This window comes from Mus caroli, chromosome 16 (assembly GCF_900094665.2).
Source record: "Mus caroli chromosome 16, CAROLI_EIJ_v1.1, whole genome shotgun sequence".
In the NCBI taxonomy this organism is placed as follows: domain Eukaryota; kingdom Metazoa; phylum Chordata; class Mammalia; order Rodentia; family Muridae; genus Mus; species Mus caroli.
Genome location: NC_034585.1, coordinates 85,974,678 through 85,981,311, shown reverse-complemented (window position 1 = coordinate 85,981,311; position 6,634 = coordinate 85,974,678). Strand labels below are relative to the sequence as shown.

Here is a 6,634-nt window from a genome sequence, read left to right as displayed (position 1 = left end):
CTCTCCTCCCCTCCCCTCCCCAGACAGAGTTTCTATAAAACCACTCTGTAGTCTGTAGACCAGGATGGCCTTGAACTCACAGAGATCCAGCTGCCTCAGCCTCCCAAGTGCTGAGATTAAAGACATGGACCACCAGTGGACCCATTATCTAGAAGAGTGCCACCTGGCTTCTACCGGGCTCACTGGTCCACACTGCCTCCTTTGTCGGAGGTCATCTGCTCAGGCCTGTGGTCTGTCCTGAACAAGCACTCTTCTCTTTCCACAGCTTAAGTTCTGCTTCTCCTTCTGTGAGCTGTTCCAATCTCGCTCCTCTCTTCTTGGTCGTAGCAGACGCACTCAGGAGAGGACAGGCACTTCTCCAATTTCCCTAGCTCCATGCACTTGTAGTCCCCGCTATTGGGAGCTGCAGCAGCAGGAGAGCATGAGCCCAGGGCTTCCTGGGAAGCCTGGGTAATACAGTAGATTCTGTCTCAAACCAAACAACAGCCAGAAAGCAACAGAACAGTAATACTGCAGGGTCTCCACATAGTAAGTCTGTTCAGATTGTGCTGTAGTTGGTCAGGACCCCAGGGCTGGCTCCACAGTCTTACCTGTGCCAAGGAGACTGCTGCCTTCAGAGAAGCAGTTTCCATTTCCTTGGGGAATGTTTAATTTTTAAACCTTAGTCTGGGATTTAAGATAATTGAGAAAAGAATGGGCCAGAGTGGACATAATGCACAAACCTGTAGTACCAGTACTGGGAACAGGGAGGCAGAGAGAGAGTTCAAGTTTGACATAAGCCTGGGCTATATGTGCCAGCTTGTGAGACCCTGTCTTACAAAACAAGACAAGAAAAGGATAGGTCAGAGAGAAACTGGAGCTCTGCCCCAGGGAGGGCTGTCTGGCTCACAGACCACGTTTGCCCTGCCACAGCGGGAAGGGTGATGGATCTCTACCAGGCTGCTTTTATAAGGTTGCTAATGCCATTTATGAGGGTCCCACAGTCATTGCCTAATCTAATCCATAGTCATCTGTCCCTCAGCTATTCCTTAATCCTATCAGCTTGGCTGGGAATTGAGGTTTTAACATTTGAATCTTGGAGTACACAGACAGACGTTAGCAGTTTTCTCTACTCTCTCCCATTCTCACATCTAAGGAGATGGACCTGTGATGTCCTTTAATGCAGGACCCAGGATGCCTTTGAAGTGCTCAGTAAAGCTTTCAGTAGTTAACTTGGCCTGTTAGTAACACTGTCTGTCGCCATAGATGAAATGCAGGATGGGGTCCTTTGACATGTGGTGGTCCTAGCTCTCAGGAGGTAGAAGTAGGAGGCTCAGCCATTCAAAGCCAACCTCTGCTACACAGTGAATTTGAGGATGGCCTGGCTACATGAGACCCTTTCACATAAAAGGAAACAAACAAACAAGAAAGTAATTAACAACTGAGAAGTGTTGACTGGTTCTGGCTAGCATGGAACACCCTAACGATGAAGGGAAAGTTTTACTGATCTGTGCCCCTTCCGTTCCCCCGTGCTCCTCCCCACAAGAGGGAGGCCTTTAGTAATTATCTAATGGTTCCCCACCTTTCTATGCTTCAGCTCCCTAATAGTCCTCGTGTGCTGACCCCCATCCATAAAAGGACATTCTCTGCTACTTCATAACTGTGTTCCTGCTACTGCTGTGAATTGTGGGATAGCTGTCTGTGTTTTTGGATGGTCTTAGGGGAACCCTGGGAAAGGGTCGTGTGGCACCCACAGGGGTGGAGACCACGGGTTGAGAAGCGCTGCTTTAGAGGCAGGCGTTTTTGTGCTATTTAATGCCATTGTATAAACACACCGGCTCTGGGCAGCAGTAACCCAGGGAGACAGGAAATAGAGGAGACCTCCAGTCTGTCATGTGACCACAATTTGTCCCAAGATGTGCATCTCCACTTGAGGCCCCACTAGGTCCCTGACGACTCTTCTCTGGCCTGCTGGTTTCAGTAGTCTTCTGTATGTTTCCCCTGCACGTCCTGAGGTGATTGTCACATCCACGCTGTCTGCTTGTTTCCCCTGTGGGCACTCCCAGTGTTGACCAGTGGTCTCTCACTGGACAACCAGGAAGTCTGACAGAGTACTTAACTTGTAGATGGTATTTTAACACCTATGTTCTACAGCCTTTTCCTTGGGTTGATCTCAGTACCCGGCTCATCCTCTCTCTGTTTAGCAGATACTTTAAATTCCTCCTCCCACCCCTTACAGCCACCTCCAGAGTTACCTCTAAGTTACAGACCCAACCCGGTCACTTGCAAACCTGTTACGGTTTCCTTGTTGTTTAGAACAAGGATCTATGAGCTGTTCACCTGGGTTTCTGTTTTAAGATTTATTTGGGGCTGGGGAAGATGGCTTAGAGGTTAAAAGGTTCCACTCTTACAGAGACCTGGGTTCAGTTCCCAGCACCCACATAGTGGCTCACAGCTACCTGTAACCCTAGTTCCAGGGCATCTGACGGTCCCTCGTGCCTCTGTGGGATCCTTCATGCATGTACACCATGCATACATGCTCTCAGGCGCACGCGCGCGCGCGCGCGCACACACACACACACACACACACATAAAATATCACTTTAAACATTACTTTATATGTGAGTACTCGTGGGCATGCGTGCATGTGCATGGTGTCCGGGGATGGAGAGAATGTCAGACCCACTCTTCTGGAGCTGGAGTTGCAGGTGGTAAATTATGTCGGTGATATTGAAGTTGAGCTTCCAGCTGAGAGTTCCCCATTCAGATGCTTGCCATGCATCCAGGGTCCTGGTGTCTTGGGCCCTTTCTCCTGAGAGGTCTTCAGTTGGCTCCTGTCTACAGGCAGTGAAGGCGGAGTCTTTAGTGAGGTCTGTACTAATCCGTGTTGGGACTGAGCTTTCGGCTGTCTTTTTCCGTGACCTGGCAACTGTCTTTGGTACCAGTCAACTCTTCCTTGTTTGGATACAGTTCCCTTTATCTTTGCTATACCTCTTTGCACATCCTTAAACTCATCATTTCGTGTCCTTCTGTCCTATGACATTTTCATGTCCCTCTGTCCTCCATGCCTGGCCCATGTGGTTTAAGCCCGGGATGGTCACAAATCAGTGTGTGGCAATAACTGCAGTTTCTGCTACTGGAAGGCCTTCCAGCTGCACTCTGGGAATGCGATTACGGACGAGCTTTTGTGGGGAATGACGCTCTCCTCTGTAGCCTTCAGGTCTTGTTTCACACTGTAGTGACCTTGATGATATCTGGCTTCTCCCTGGTTAATATTGAATCTCTCATTAATAGTCTGATAACACGTCCACAGGATATCTTGCTCAAAGTGCTAATATTGCCTTCTGTTGTACCAGGTACAAGACTTTGGCTGCTTGGTCACCTTGGTATTGTGAGTAGGTTTTGTACTTTGTTAGGGTGTGCCTGGAAGTCCCAGCGGGTCCTGCACCCCTCTGACCTGGTGGAACTGAGCCCAGCGTTTCCCGGGCAGTGAGCAGCAGCTAGGATCTCTTCAGCATGCACTCAGTCAGCAGCTGCTTCCCCTGATGGTGTTCGTGGGGTCTCCATGCACCAGGCGTTCAGGAGTTCGTCACGGAACTGAAAGACAGTTTACACTGACGTGCGTGGGATTATCCTCATGACTTACTCCCTCCTCAGTGTCCAGCTGACCTGGAATCCCAAACTAGTAAATCCCATGGTTTTCTTGTGTTTCCTAAACTGGGAGTGGAGGCTTTGGGGCTGGGGTGGGGCTGTATAAAAGTGAGTCCAGGTCATTGAATTTTCTTGCTCATAAGGTTGAGTCTCCTTCAGGTTCTTGCTACTTTAGAGAAGCAATATCCAGTGGTTGGGGTTTTGTTTGTTTTTGAGACAGGGTTTCTCGGTAGCCTTAGCTGCCTGGAATTCAAGGTTACAGTTGGCTGGCCAGTCTCAAACTTACAGATCTGTGTTTCTCTGCCTCCTGACTGCTAGGATTAAAGGCATGTACCCAGCTTCAGTGTTTGTTTGTTTTTAACTCTATTGATTCTTTGTAAATTTCACACCATGCACCCCAAACCCACTCAACTCCTGTTCGTCCATTTGTACTCTCCACCCTTGCAACCTCGCCCCCAAAGGAAAACAAATGTCACTGTGGAAGCCGTCACGTGTGACAGTGTGTCCCACAGTACACCCTCTGGTCCACACCGCTCTCCTTGCAATTGTTCATTACTTGCAGTGAGTCATTGGTCTGGTTCAAGGCTCTGGCTTCGGTTACATTATCATTACTAGATCCTCATAGGATCCGTTCCTCTCCTATAGATCCAGTAGATCTCATATGAGGAGCCCCTTCACAAGCTCCAGCAGATCATAGATTGGGGTACATGTTGGGACGAGCCAACTCAAAGCCCTGGATCTGGGCCTGGGTGGTAGCTGAGCTGGTTAGCTCACCAGCTCTCCCACACCAAGGCTGCCAGGGAGCTCTCTAGCACTGCCCCAGCTAGCTCACCCAGTGCCGAATCTGGCAAGGGGCACAAATCAGGGTCAGCTCACTTGTGCCACACCACCAGGGCCCAGGTGAGGAGCAGGGTCCACTTTCCCAAGTGCTGTGGCTGGTGAGGGGCTGGACCAGCTCTCTTGCCTGTTGTAGGTAGTGAGGGGCATGGGGAAGGGGGTCTCCAAACCATTACACAGTAGACAAATGATGGGGCAGGGCAGCTCCCCCACACGCCGCAGTCCCTTGGAGCCAGCTGGCTCACCCTTGCCTCTACCCTCAGGGTCAGCTCTACTGTGCTGCCCAGGCAAGGTGCAGGGCTGGCTCTCACGAGTGCTACAGCTGGCAAGTCTACATAGCCCACAGACAGCAACACGGCTCCAGGCGGCAGTCCAGACCAGGGATGTCCATCTGTCCTTTGTTGGTACCAGATACCCACTGCTGCAGGGCCACAGACTCAGACATGACTCGCTGGCAGCAAGGGCCAGACCACCCTAACCTTAGATGGCATCACCGGCTCCTCACAGCAGGCTGTTCTTCACTACCTTGAGTCTCCAGTTTCTCCCCCGCTCACTGTTCACACATCCTTCTGTCTGTCTTTCCGATCCACCTGTCCTCCACTTACTTGCTCCTCTTGGTGGGCTTCTCGGTGTCTGGGGTCGTGTAGAGCTGGATTGGGGGTTGTCTTAGACTCACAACTTCTGTTCTTATCCTGTTGGTACAGAGATCTTTCTTTTCTTGAAGTCTTGTTTAAACACAAAACAGAGGAGGTGGCCATAGCTTGTGTGTTTTAAGTAAGGGTTTTGTTTTGTTGGATCTTTTTAGACATTATAATGTGTTCTGAATCTCCTGTTGGGTACACTTCTTTTGTTTTTATTTTAGCATAGTATGCTATTCTCTTTCACTTACCTATTTACTTTGTTTTTGTTTTGAGATGGTCTTACTATGGACCCCTGGCTCCTGGCTGAACTCCACACTGGCTGCATCTGTCTCCTGAGCCCTGAGATCAAAGGCCTGTGTCCTTGAGGGCTAGTGGGTGTGCCCCTGTGGGCTAGTATGCTACATTCACGTTTCTTTTATCTTTTTTTTTTTTTTTTTTTTTTTTAAAGGATCTTATATGAAAGCACACTGTGGTTGTCTCCAGAAGCACCAGAAGAGGGCATCAGATCTCATTACGGGTGGTTGTGAGCCACCATGTGGTTTCTGGGATTTGAACTCAGGACTTCATTGGAAGAGCAGTCAGTGCTCTTACCCGCTGAGCCATCTCACCAGTCCCCAGTATGCTACATTCTTAACAGTTCTTCATCCCCACTGTTTCACTAGCTGTTGCTATAGATTAACCTCAAAACCTAGAGTCTTCAAATGCCTTTTGTTTTACCTAATAGGTTCTGTGGGTAGAGACTTTGGCAAGGGCCCATCCAAGACTATGTTTCTCTGCCCCATCTGCCTGGCACCTTCCCTGGGAAGGCTCAGAGCACAGGGTGAGGCTACACCAAGCATCTTTACTCACACATCTGGCCCTGGAGGCTGTTGGCGGGGACTCAGCTACAACTGTGGTTTCCTCACAGCATGGTGGCTTTGGAGACTTTCCACGCTCACCCGGGAAGCAGGAGAACCAGGTGGAAGCTGCAGTGCTTCCTGAGGCTGAATCTTAGAAGTCATCCAGTGGTCGGTCCTTCCTCCAGTTTGGCCGACCAATCCCTTATTTTATCAGATTCCAGAGGTGGGAAAGATTGTAGTATAGTCCTGACTATACCACTCAAATTCACAGTTCTCCCCTGAATGGAAGGGATGTCAAAGACTTTACAGCTAGCCTCTTTATTTTGTTTCTGTTTTGTGGTACCGATGATCAAAGCAAGCTCTCCTCCCTTCTCACCTGTTCTCTACCGGTGTCCAGTCAGAGTCCTACATACATTGCACTAGGTTTGGTTTTGCTTTTTTGTGTGTGTATGGGTTTTTTTTTTTTTAATTTGTTTTGTTTTTGAGACAGGATCTCAGGTATGCTGTCTTGTTAATAGGTACTTCTTGAAATGTAGTTTTTCCTAACTATAGTAGATTAAAATTTATGTCATTCAGGATTAAAACTCTTGCAGCCGGGCGTGGTGGCACACGCCTTTAATCCCAGCACTCGGGAGGCAGAGGCAGGCAGATTTCTGAGTTCGAGGCCAGCCTGGTCTACAGAGTGAG

At 49.2% G+C, this 6,634-nt stretch overlaps 1 protein-coding gene across 1 annotated transcript in view; it reads left to right on the top strand.

The window, feature by feature from the left end:
* Tmem50b (transmembrane protein 50B) overlaps positions 1 to 6,634 on the top strand; it is a 27,497-nt gene that overhangs the window by 7,050 nt on the left and 13,813 nt on the right. The window lies entirely within an intron of this gene.